This window comes from Notechis scutatus, chromosome 2 (genome assembly GCF_049901735.1).
Source record: "Notechis scutatus isolate UNSWTSFEM ecotype Mainland chromosome 2, rNotScu1.2, whole genome shotgun sequence".
Classification (NCBI taxonomy): Eukaryota; Metazoa; Chordata; class Lepidosauria; order Squamata; family Elapidae; genus Notechis; species Notechis scutatus.
The window spans coordinates 265265104-265274743 of NC_142010.1; the positions used below are offsets into that span (position 1 = coordinate 265265104).

Genomic DNA, 9640 nt, shown 5'->3' on the forward strand with positions numbered 1-9640 from the left:
AGAGCTACTCAATTGAAATCGCCCCCCTTCCACTCTCCCAGGCTATGTGGCAGCGTGGAACATGGCCTCCAAAGCTGACAGTGGGGTTTGCCCTATTTGACGACGTTTCTTACTACAGTTAAGTCAATCACTGCAGTTGTTAAGTTGATCACACCGTTGTTAAGTGTGATGACCCAGGGTGGGATACAAAATAAACACAAAAAAGCAGGTGAAGCCCCTTTTATTCCTTCACTTTGCTTCCAAGCTCCGAATATCCTTGACTGGAGACAAAAAAAGACTCCCCCACAAGCAGTTACAAGAAGGAGGAAATGCCGTTTAAATTATAAAGAGTAAAAAACAACACAAACCAGGCAAGATAAGGGCTGAAAGACGTCCACAGATATCAGAACCCCCTCTGGAAATGATGCCAAACTCTGAGAGGAACAATAAACTAGAGATATTCCCATGCTTTGTTTCCAGCATTGACCCGTACACATGTCTGTCCCTCTTATTCAGTTGTCACAGCTGCAGCTCATGAAGGGGACCAAGGCCCTCTCCTCCCCAATAGACCTTGTCTCTCCCTTATCCTCTCCTCCCTGTATGCCCTAGGATGAAGAGGGGATGGGCCTGGGTACTCCACTGACTGCCCAGCCAGCCTCTGCCCTTCCCCAGCCTCCTCCACAACCTCCGGAGCCACACTTCCACTCCCTGTCGGCTGTTCCTCCTCTCCCTCTCCACCAGGGGCATGACATTAAGTGAATCTGGTTTCCCTGTTGAGTTTGCTTGTCGGAAGGTTGCTAAAGGGGATCACGTAACCCCAGGACACTGCGACCGTCATAAGTATGAGTCAGTGGCCAGGTGTCCGAATTTTGATCACGTGACCATGGGGAGGAGGCAACAGCCGTAAGTGCGAAAAACACTCAGAAGCCACTCTTTTCAGTGCCGTTGTAACTTTGAATGGTCACTAAATGAACTCGATAGATAATCCTCGGCTTACGGGTGTAATCCGTTACAATGTCCGTCATAAGTCGGAGGCAGAACAGATGGGGGGGGGAAGTGTGAGAAATGCTGCCAAAACGAGGCTGAGGAGCCAGTCCCTGGGATGGAAGGAGGCAAAGAAGACTTCCTCCATCTTGGAAGCCTTTCAGAACCAGGAATGCTCCTCCTTCTGGGCTGAGCTACTATGCCCATCATCCCCAGCCAGTATAGACCTCAGAGAAGGTTGCTGGGGCAACCATGTCCTTTTCTCGGTTTTGTTTGCTGTGGGATTTTAATGTGTTTTCCCAGAAGGGCAGCTCCCTGGCAACATGGGCACGCCTGCCAATTTATGAGTTTGCCTGGTGGCCTTAAGCAGCCAGGGGGTGGGCCAGAGGGCGAGGGAGGGGTGGGAGGCCAAGGAGGGGCAGGAGAGGCATTTCTACTGGGGAGGGAGGGGTCTCCTGTATAACCCCCACCCCCTCCCTTAGGGCTTCAAGGGGTCTGTCAGGGCGAGTTTTGCTTTTTAAGAATTCCTTGCCCTTGGAAAACTGGTTGGTTGAGGAGAAATCTAGCCCAACTTTCTGTCTTTTCTGCAGTGGGAAACTCAGTTGCACGACTCCTGTCCAGGAACCTTCCCTTTGCAGCTAGGATGGGGGGTTTATTGGAGGGAGGGAGGAGATGGGAATGAGAGAAGGAAGAAAGGGAGGGAGGGAGGGAGGAAAGATATGAGAATGAGAAAAGAAAGGAAAGAGATGAGGATGACAGGAGGGAGGGAGGGAGGGGAGGAGATGGGAATGAGAGAAGGAAGAAAGGGAGGGAGGGAGGGAAGGAGGAAAGAAAGAGATGGGAATGAGAGAAGGAAGGAAGGAGGTGAGGATGAGAGAAGGAGGAAAGGGAGGGAGGGAAGGAGGAAGGAAAGAGATGAGGATGACAGAAGGGAGGGAGGGAGGAGATGGGAATGAGAGAAGGAAGGAAAGAGATGAGGATGAAAGAAGGAGGAAAGGGAGGGAGGGAAGGAGGGAAGGAGGAAGGTAAGAGGTGGGAATGAGAGAAGGAAGGGAGGAGATGGGAATGAGAGAAGGAAGAAAGGGAGGGAGGAAGGAAAGAGATGAGAATGAGAAAAGGAAGGAAGGAAAGAGACGAGGATGAGAGAAGGAAGGGAGGGAGGGAGGAGATGGGAATGAGAGAAGGAAGAAAAGAGATGAGGATGAGAGAAGGAGGAAAGGGAGGGAGGGAAGGAGGAAGGAAAGAGATGGGAATGAGAGAAGGAAGGAAAGAGATGAGGATGAGAGAAGGAGGAAAAAGGAGGGAGGGAAGGAGGGAAGGAGGAAGGTAAGAGATGGGAATGAGAGAAGGAAGAAAGGGAGGGAGGAAGAAAAGAGATGAGGATGAGAGAAGGAGGAAAGGGAGGGAGGGAAGGAGGAAGGAAAGAGATGGGAATGAGAGAAGGAAGGAAGGAGATGAGGATGAGAGAAGGAAAAAGGAGGGAGGGAGGAGGGGAAGGAAGGAAAGATATGAGAATGAGAAAAGGAAGAAAAGAGATGAGGTTGAGAGAAGGGAGGGAGGGAGGGAGGATATGGGAATGAGAGAAGGAAGGAAAGAGGTGGGAATGAGAGAAGGAAGAAGGAGGGAGGGAGGAAGAAAGAAAGGAAGAGAGGAAGGAATGGGCATGACAGAAGGGAGGAAGGAGATAGGGAGGGAGGGAGGGAGGGAGGGAGGAGGAAGGAGATGGAAATGACCTTTTTATGATATTTTACAACTTTTCTTATCACGTTTGCTAAGTGAATCCCTGCAATTGTCATCTTAGTAACATGGTCACTTCAACCGTCATAAATAGGAACCACTTGTCAAGCATCTGAACATAAATCAGGCAACCCCGGGGATTCTGCGAGGGTCGTAAGTGTGAAAAACGGTCATCTGTCCCTTTTGTCAGTGCCGCTGTACCTTACTGTCGTACGTTGAGGACTCCCTGTGTTCAGTGGATGGCGTGGCAATCCTAGGCCAGGGCTTGGGAGGGCCGGAGGGAGTAACAGCACGTTGTCGAGACTGACAAGTGTTCTTGGAAGGAATGGACACGCCACTCATAGGCTGGACTGGAGGGCTTGCGATGGTGTAAGACAGAGAACGCCTCTGTTTATGTCCAGAGGGAAAACACAGGCAGAGGTTGGGTGAACATCTGGCCAGGGGTGCACTGAGGACAACTTGACATGCTTTTGCCTTCCAGGGGCTGGTGCTTGTTACAGCTCTACCCTCTGACACAACTGTTCTGGGGAAAAAAGTTGTGTATCTTTAAGAAAGGACTACACACTGCCAAGAATCCATGGAAGGCTTCCAGGAGAGTCAAGTTGAACAAGTTCATTTGAATTACTTTTATACGGTTTCATGTCCTATCTAGAATATATGTTTACTGGATTGCACAATGCACAGAGAGAGAGGAGTTTCTTTTACAGGCTGGTATAAAAGTATAGCAAACACATCACTTGCTTTTTCAATCTGCTGAAATTCTTAAAACGCAAATCTGTTGTTGGCGAATGACATGGATTTTTTTTCAAAGTTACACGGGATAGAGGTTCAGAGATGCAACAAGGAGCAAGGGGTCGAGGAAATTGCCTACAGGGCAGAGAACTGTCAAAAAAGTTAAGATGGCAACTACAGATGTGGTCCTGTCACCCCGGCAAAAGGGTGAGAGTTGTGATAATGAGGTTACTGCTACAATCTTGACTCTGGTGTAGAAATTAATTTATCAATAGCTCTGCATAAATGTACAGTTTTCCTCAACCTTGGGCAGTTGAAGTCCTCTGGTCTTCAATTCCCAAAATTTGGGGAGTCCCCAAATTTGGGAATTTGGGGAGTCGAGGTCCATGGATGCTGGCTGGGGAATTCTGGGAGCTGAACTCCCCAGATGTTGGCTGGAGAATTCTGGGAGTCCATGGATGCTGGCTGGGGAACTCTGTGTTGGCAAAGCTTTTCGCCACTGAGTGCCAAAACGGGAAAGGGTGAGCAGGCGGGGGACAGCACTAGAAACCGGAAAAGTAGCTCCCCAGCGCATGGCAGCACCAGAAACTGGAAGAGCGGGGGGGCTGGCCACATGCATGCGCTGGGAAGCTGAGCTTCCTGTTTCCGGCATGCACTCCAGCCACCTGGTCTTCCGGTTTCTGGCTCAGCTTCCTGGCACGCGCTTGCACACCGGGGGGGAGCTGTTCTTCCAGTTTTTGGTGCTCCCGCGTGTGTGAAGATGGGCTGCCAGAAACCGGAAAACCAGGTGACCAGCGCTGATTTCTGGCATTCCCGCATGCACAGAGGCACACCAGTCACCTGGTTTTCCACTTTCTGGTGTGCATGCACAAAGAGCAGCTGGCTGGCACACATGTGCACACCGGAAACTGGAAGCTCAGTATTAACAAGCTCCTGGAAGAACAACAGGCGATGGCTGGCATGCCCGGAGAGATGAGTCTGCGCGCCACTTCCGGCACGCATGCCATAGGTTTGCCATCACGGGACTAGACAGTCTCTTGTCTGAAATAACATAGGGCAGTGGTGGCTAGCCTTTTTGGGCTCCTGTGCCAAAAATTGTGCACGCATGCATGCACATGCACTCTGCAAGGCTTTTCAGGACAAATAATAGGCCCATTTTCCCAGTATTATAGGAAGTGATGAAACAGGCCTATTATTCATCCTGAAAAGCCTTGCAGAGGCTTTTTTCAAGCCTCTGGGAGGCCAAAAAAGGCCTCAAACCAGCCAAAAAATCAGCTGTGAGGCACGCACATGCGCAGTGAGGTAAGTTTACCTGTGGCTCGTGTGTCAGCACAGATGGCCCTGCATGCCACTTGTGGCACATGTGCCATAGGTTCACCATCATGGGCATAGGGTCTCCTGTTATTGAGCAGGGGGCTGGACTAGAAGACCTCCAAGGTCCCTTCCAGCTTATTCTATTCTGATTCTAATTCTTTCCACAGGCATTTCCCATTTCACTGCAACCGCAGAAAATCTCTTAGAATCAGAGAGTCCTAGAGCTGGAAGGGACCTTGGAGGTCTTCTAGTCCAACCCCTTGCCCAAGCGGGAAACTCCATACCAAGGGCCCCCAAACTTGGCAACTTTAAGACTTGTGGACTTCAACTTCCAGTCGAAGTCCACAAGTCTTAAAATTGCCAAGTTTGGAGACCTCTGGTCCATCCCACCCCAAACAAACGGTTGTCCAGACTTGGAGGCAAGGTGGTCCACGGATTAATTAACTAGTCTAACCTCAAGCAGGAGAATCTATATATACCATTTTGGACAGGTGGTCTCTTCTTGAAAACCTCCAGCGATGGAGCACCCACAACCTATAGAGACAAGTCATTGCTCTGATTAATTGTTTTCCCTTTCAGAACACTTTTCCTTAGTTCTATGCTGGGTCTTTCTTTAACGGTTCTACTTTCTGCTTCTAATTGAGGGCCTGGTCAGTAGCCTTCCAAATCCACAGCGAGATCATTTAACAGATTAACAGAGTTGGAAAGGACCTTGTAGGTCATCTAATCAAACCCCACCACCAACCCATCCAAGCAGGAGACCCTACACCAGGGGTGTCCAACCTTGGCAACTTTAAGACTTGTGGACTTCAACTCCCAGAATTCCTCAGCCAGCAAAGCTGGCTGAGGAATTCTAGGAGTTTAAGTCCACAAGTCTTAAAGTTGCCAAGGCTGGACACCCTGCCCTACACCATTTCTGACAAACAACCATCCAGTTGTGTATTTGCATGTAGCAAATACTTCATTTTATTATGTTACATTTTTCTGTTTATCTACAAAAAGTATCTTGACTCACGGAAGCACCCAAACCTCACCTGGCTGTCCCAAGGCAAAAAACCAAAAAACCTACCTTCCTTCGACCATAGGGCTGAGCCCAGGGGCTGTCTTGTCCCAACATCAACAGGCATAGAGAGATAAAGAACATCTACATGCCATTCAAAAGAGATAATCAAAAAGGCAAAAGGGGATTTTTTTAAAGAAAGACCAAAACAGCTCCTTGCCAGCAGCAAGTGAGCAGATGAGCAGCCCAATACATAAATAAATAAACCAGAGGTGGTCTTCAGCAGGTTCTGACTGGTTCTGGAGAACCGGTAGAGGAAATTTTGAGTAGTTCGGAGAACTGGCAAATCCCACCTCTGACTGGACCCACCAACCCCATCTCTTCTCCGCCTCCCATCGAGTCCCAGCTGATCGGCTGGGTCTCCTTTGGTTGCCCTGCATGGGAGAACGGAGCTGGAAAGCAGGTTAGTGGGGTGGGGAGGGAATGGGATTTTGCAGTATCTTCCCCTCCCACACCTACCAAGCCACGCCCACAGAACTGGTAGTTAAAAAAAAAAAAATTGAACCCCACCACTGAAATAAACCCTAATTTGCAGAGATAAAACACCAAGTTTGATACTGGACCAACCATCGAGAAGTAAATAATTCTTTCTTTTCTGCGGTGCGAAACTCAATTGCACAACTCCTGTCCAGAAACCGTCCCTTTGGCAGCTAAGATTCATAGTTTAATGGAGGGAGGGATTGATGGAGGGATCAGTCAAAGAACTACCAACTCAGACAGACAAACAAACGGTCAGCAACAGCTGAATCAAAGAACTACTAAGAAGAAAACCACACTCCCACCAATACTAACAGGGCAAGTCACTACAATGTAAATTGAGTGCAAACCCCACTCCCTTGTAGTGCTGATGATGTTACCTAGTTGGGTCATGAAATGTCTGCAAGGAAACAACCAAGCTCAGAGAGCACCCAGGACCCCACTGTCCTCCTCCTCCTCTTCTTTCTCCTCCTCTTCTTTCTCCTCCTCCTCCTCTGCAAATCCCACTCCCTTGTAGCGCTGCTGATGTTTCCTTTTGGGTATTGACCAATCTTCAAACTCAGAGAGCACCAAGGATCCCACAGTCCTTCACTATCACCTCCTCCTCCTCCTCCATTCAACACACCCCACTCCCTTCTAACACTGAGGATGTTACCTAGTTGGGTCATGAAATGTCTGCAAGAAAATAATCAAGATCAGAGAGCACCAAGGACCCCACAAATCTGAAAGCATACCTTATCTATCTATCTATCTATCTATCTATCTATCTATCTATCTATCTATCTATCTATCTATCTATCTATCTATCTATCTATCTATCTATCTACCGTGTTTCTCATATAATAAGGCTGGGTCTTATTTTTTTTTGAGCCCTGAAAAAATGGCTAGGCCGTCTTTTCGGGGGTGACTTAATTCCCCCCACTTGCATCTTTGGTGGGCGGGCGGCGACGGCTTGGATGTTGACCTCGGTGTTGGTGGGGCACTTCGTATCGGGGTCAACGCAGGCAGCACCATATCCGGGTGTGCAACAAAAGTACTTCCTAATGGCAAGCCCCCCCCCACCATTTCCCCCCCATTTCGCATGTTTTAATACAGGCCTTAATTTGGGGGGGAGGGACTTAATTTCATTTCATGCCTATAAAACATGCTGGGACTTCCTATTGGGGGAGGCCGTATTGTTGGAGAAACAGGGTATCTATCTATCTATTCTCTCTCTCTCTCTCTCCCCCCACAGAGAGAGAGAGGAGAGAGAGAAAGAGCGAGAGATGGAGAGAAACCATTAGCAATTAATGTAGCCATTAATATAATTGGTGAGCTCCATTTTTGCATGCACTGTTGATTTTGGATAAAGCTAAGCAAGATTGAAACTACCTAGAACTTGGGTTGAGAGATAACCAGGATCTCCCAGGCTTGTTGTCCTAGCAGAGACGCATAAAAATATTCAGGAAGAAGGAACAAAATTGTGTTGTAACACTGCCAAGAATCCATGGAAGGCTTCCAGGAGAGTCAAGCTGAACAAGTTCATTTGAATTACTTTTATACGGTTTCATGTCGTACCTAGAATATATGTTTACTGGATTGCACAATGCACACAGAGAGAGGAGTTCCTTTTACAGGCTGGTATAAAAGTATAGCAAACACATCACTTGCTTTTTCAATCTGCTGAAATTCTTAAAACACAAATCTGTTGTTGGCGAATGACATGGATTTTTTTTTCAAAGTTACACGGCATAGAGGTTCGGAGGTGCAAGGAGGAGCAAGGGGTCGAGGAAATTGCCTACAGGGCAGAGAACGGTCAAAAAAGTCAAGATGGCAACTACAGATGTGGTCCTGTCACCCCTGCAAAAGGGTGAGAGTTGTGATAAGGAGGTTACTGCTACAATCTTGACTCTGGTGTAGAAATTAATTTATCAATAGCTCTGCATAAATGTACGGTTTTCCTCAACCTTGGGAAGTTGATGTCCTCTGGTCTTCAATTCCCAAAATTTGGGGAGTCCCCAAATTTGGGAATTTGGGGAGTCAAAGTCCACGGAAGCTGGCTGGGGAATTCTGGGAGTTGGTCCATAGATGCTGGCTGGGGAATTCTGAAGTCCATGGATGCTGGCTGGGAATTCTGGGAGTCAAAGTCCATGGATGCTGGCTGGGAATTCTGGGAGTCAAAGTCCATGGATGCTGGCTTGGGAATTCTGGGAGTTAGTCCATAGATGCTGGCTGGGGAATTCTGGGAGCTGAATTCCACAGATGTTGGCTGGGGACTTCTGGGAGTCCTTGGATGCTGGCTATGGAAATCTGGAGTCGAAGTGCATGGATGCTGGCTGGGAATTCTGGGAGTCAAAGTTCATGAATGCTGGCTTGGGAATTCTGGGAGTTGGTCCATAGATGTTGGCTGGGGACTTCTGGGAGTCCATGGAAGCTGGCTAGGGAAATCTGGAGTCGAAGTCCATGGATGCTGGCTGGGAATTCTGGGAGTTGAAGTCCACCGGTCCACACACATAAGGCTGAGAAACAGTGCTCTAGTACCTCAAACATAAATCAACCCTTCTACAGTCTGTTCTGGTCCAAGACCATAATTAGGCTGACATTGGTATCTTAAAAGGTGTCAACATGTCCTCTCCTAGCCCTCCGCCCCTCTTGACAGCCTGTATATATTTATTTTACATATTAATCAAATGGATAGAGCCGCCCGAGTCACGGTACATGCCTCTGGGCAGTGTCCAGTGATTACTGGTCTCAAAACATCCATCACATTCAGTTTGCCCTATTTCCAAACCGATTCCAAGCAAGCCTGATCTTGCAAAACACCTCCTGAGAGTGTGAGAGATGACCATGAAGGAGCTGTTCCACCACATGAATGTTCATGCTGTCCGGTTGCTCTCGAGGTCAGGCCAATTGGACAAGGGAGGAGCAGAAGGAGGCACTTGGATAGTCTAGGGAAGGGAAGGACCAGGGGAGACGGAGGAGCAGTCTTCCAGTATTTGAGGGGCTGCCACAGAGAGGAAGAGGAAGGGGTCAAGCTATTCTCCAAGACAGCTGATGGCCAGACAAGGAATAATGGGTGGAAACTGATCAAGGTGAGATTCAACCTGGAAATAAGGAGAAACTTTCTGACAGGGAGAACAATCCACCAATGGAACAGAAGTTGCCCTCGGAAGTTGTGGGAGCTTCATCCCTGGAGGTTTTCAAGAAGAGATTGGACTGCCATCTGTCAGAAATGGTGTAGGGTCTCCTGCTTGGGCAGGGGGTTGGACTAGATGACCTACAAGGTCCCTCCCAACTCTGTTATTCTGTTATTCACTTTCCCAGTATTGGAAGAATTGTGTTGGTCCAACGCAAAAGATGTTCAGATACTAACTACTG

General features: G+C 48.3%; 1 long non-coding RNA gene across 2 annotated transcripts; it reads right to left on the minus strand.

Annotated features, from left to right (window-relative positions):
* Positions 1–2271: 2271 nt before the first annotated feature.
* Positions 2272–7744, minus strand: LOC148132625 (uncharacterized). Of its 2 annotated transcripts, XR_015748286.1 has the most exons (4): positions 7655–7744; positions 5816–5890; positions 5226–5280; positions 2272–3582 (listed from the first exon to the last, which is right to left on the minus strand). It is a non-coding gene; the product is annotated as an uncharacterized LOC148132625 (long non-coding RNA). The 2 variants fall into 2 exon arrangements; XR_015748287.1 differs by lacking the exon at positions 5226–5280.
* Positions 7745–9640: the final 1896 nt, after the last annotated feature.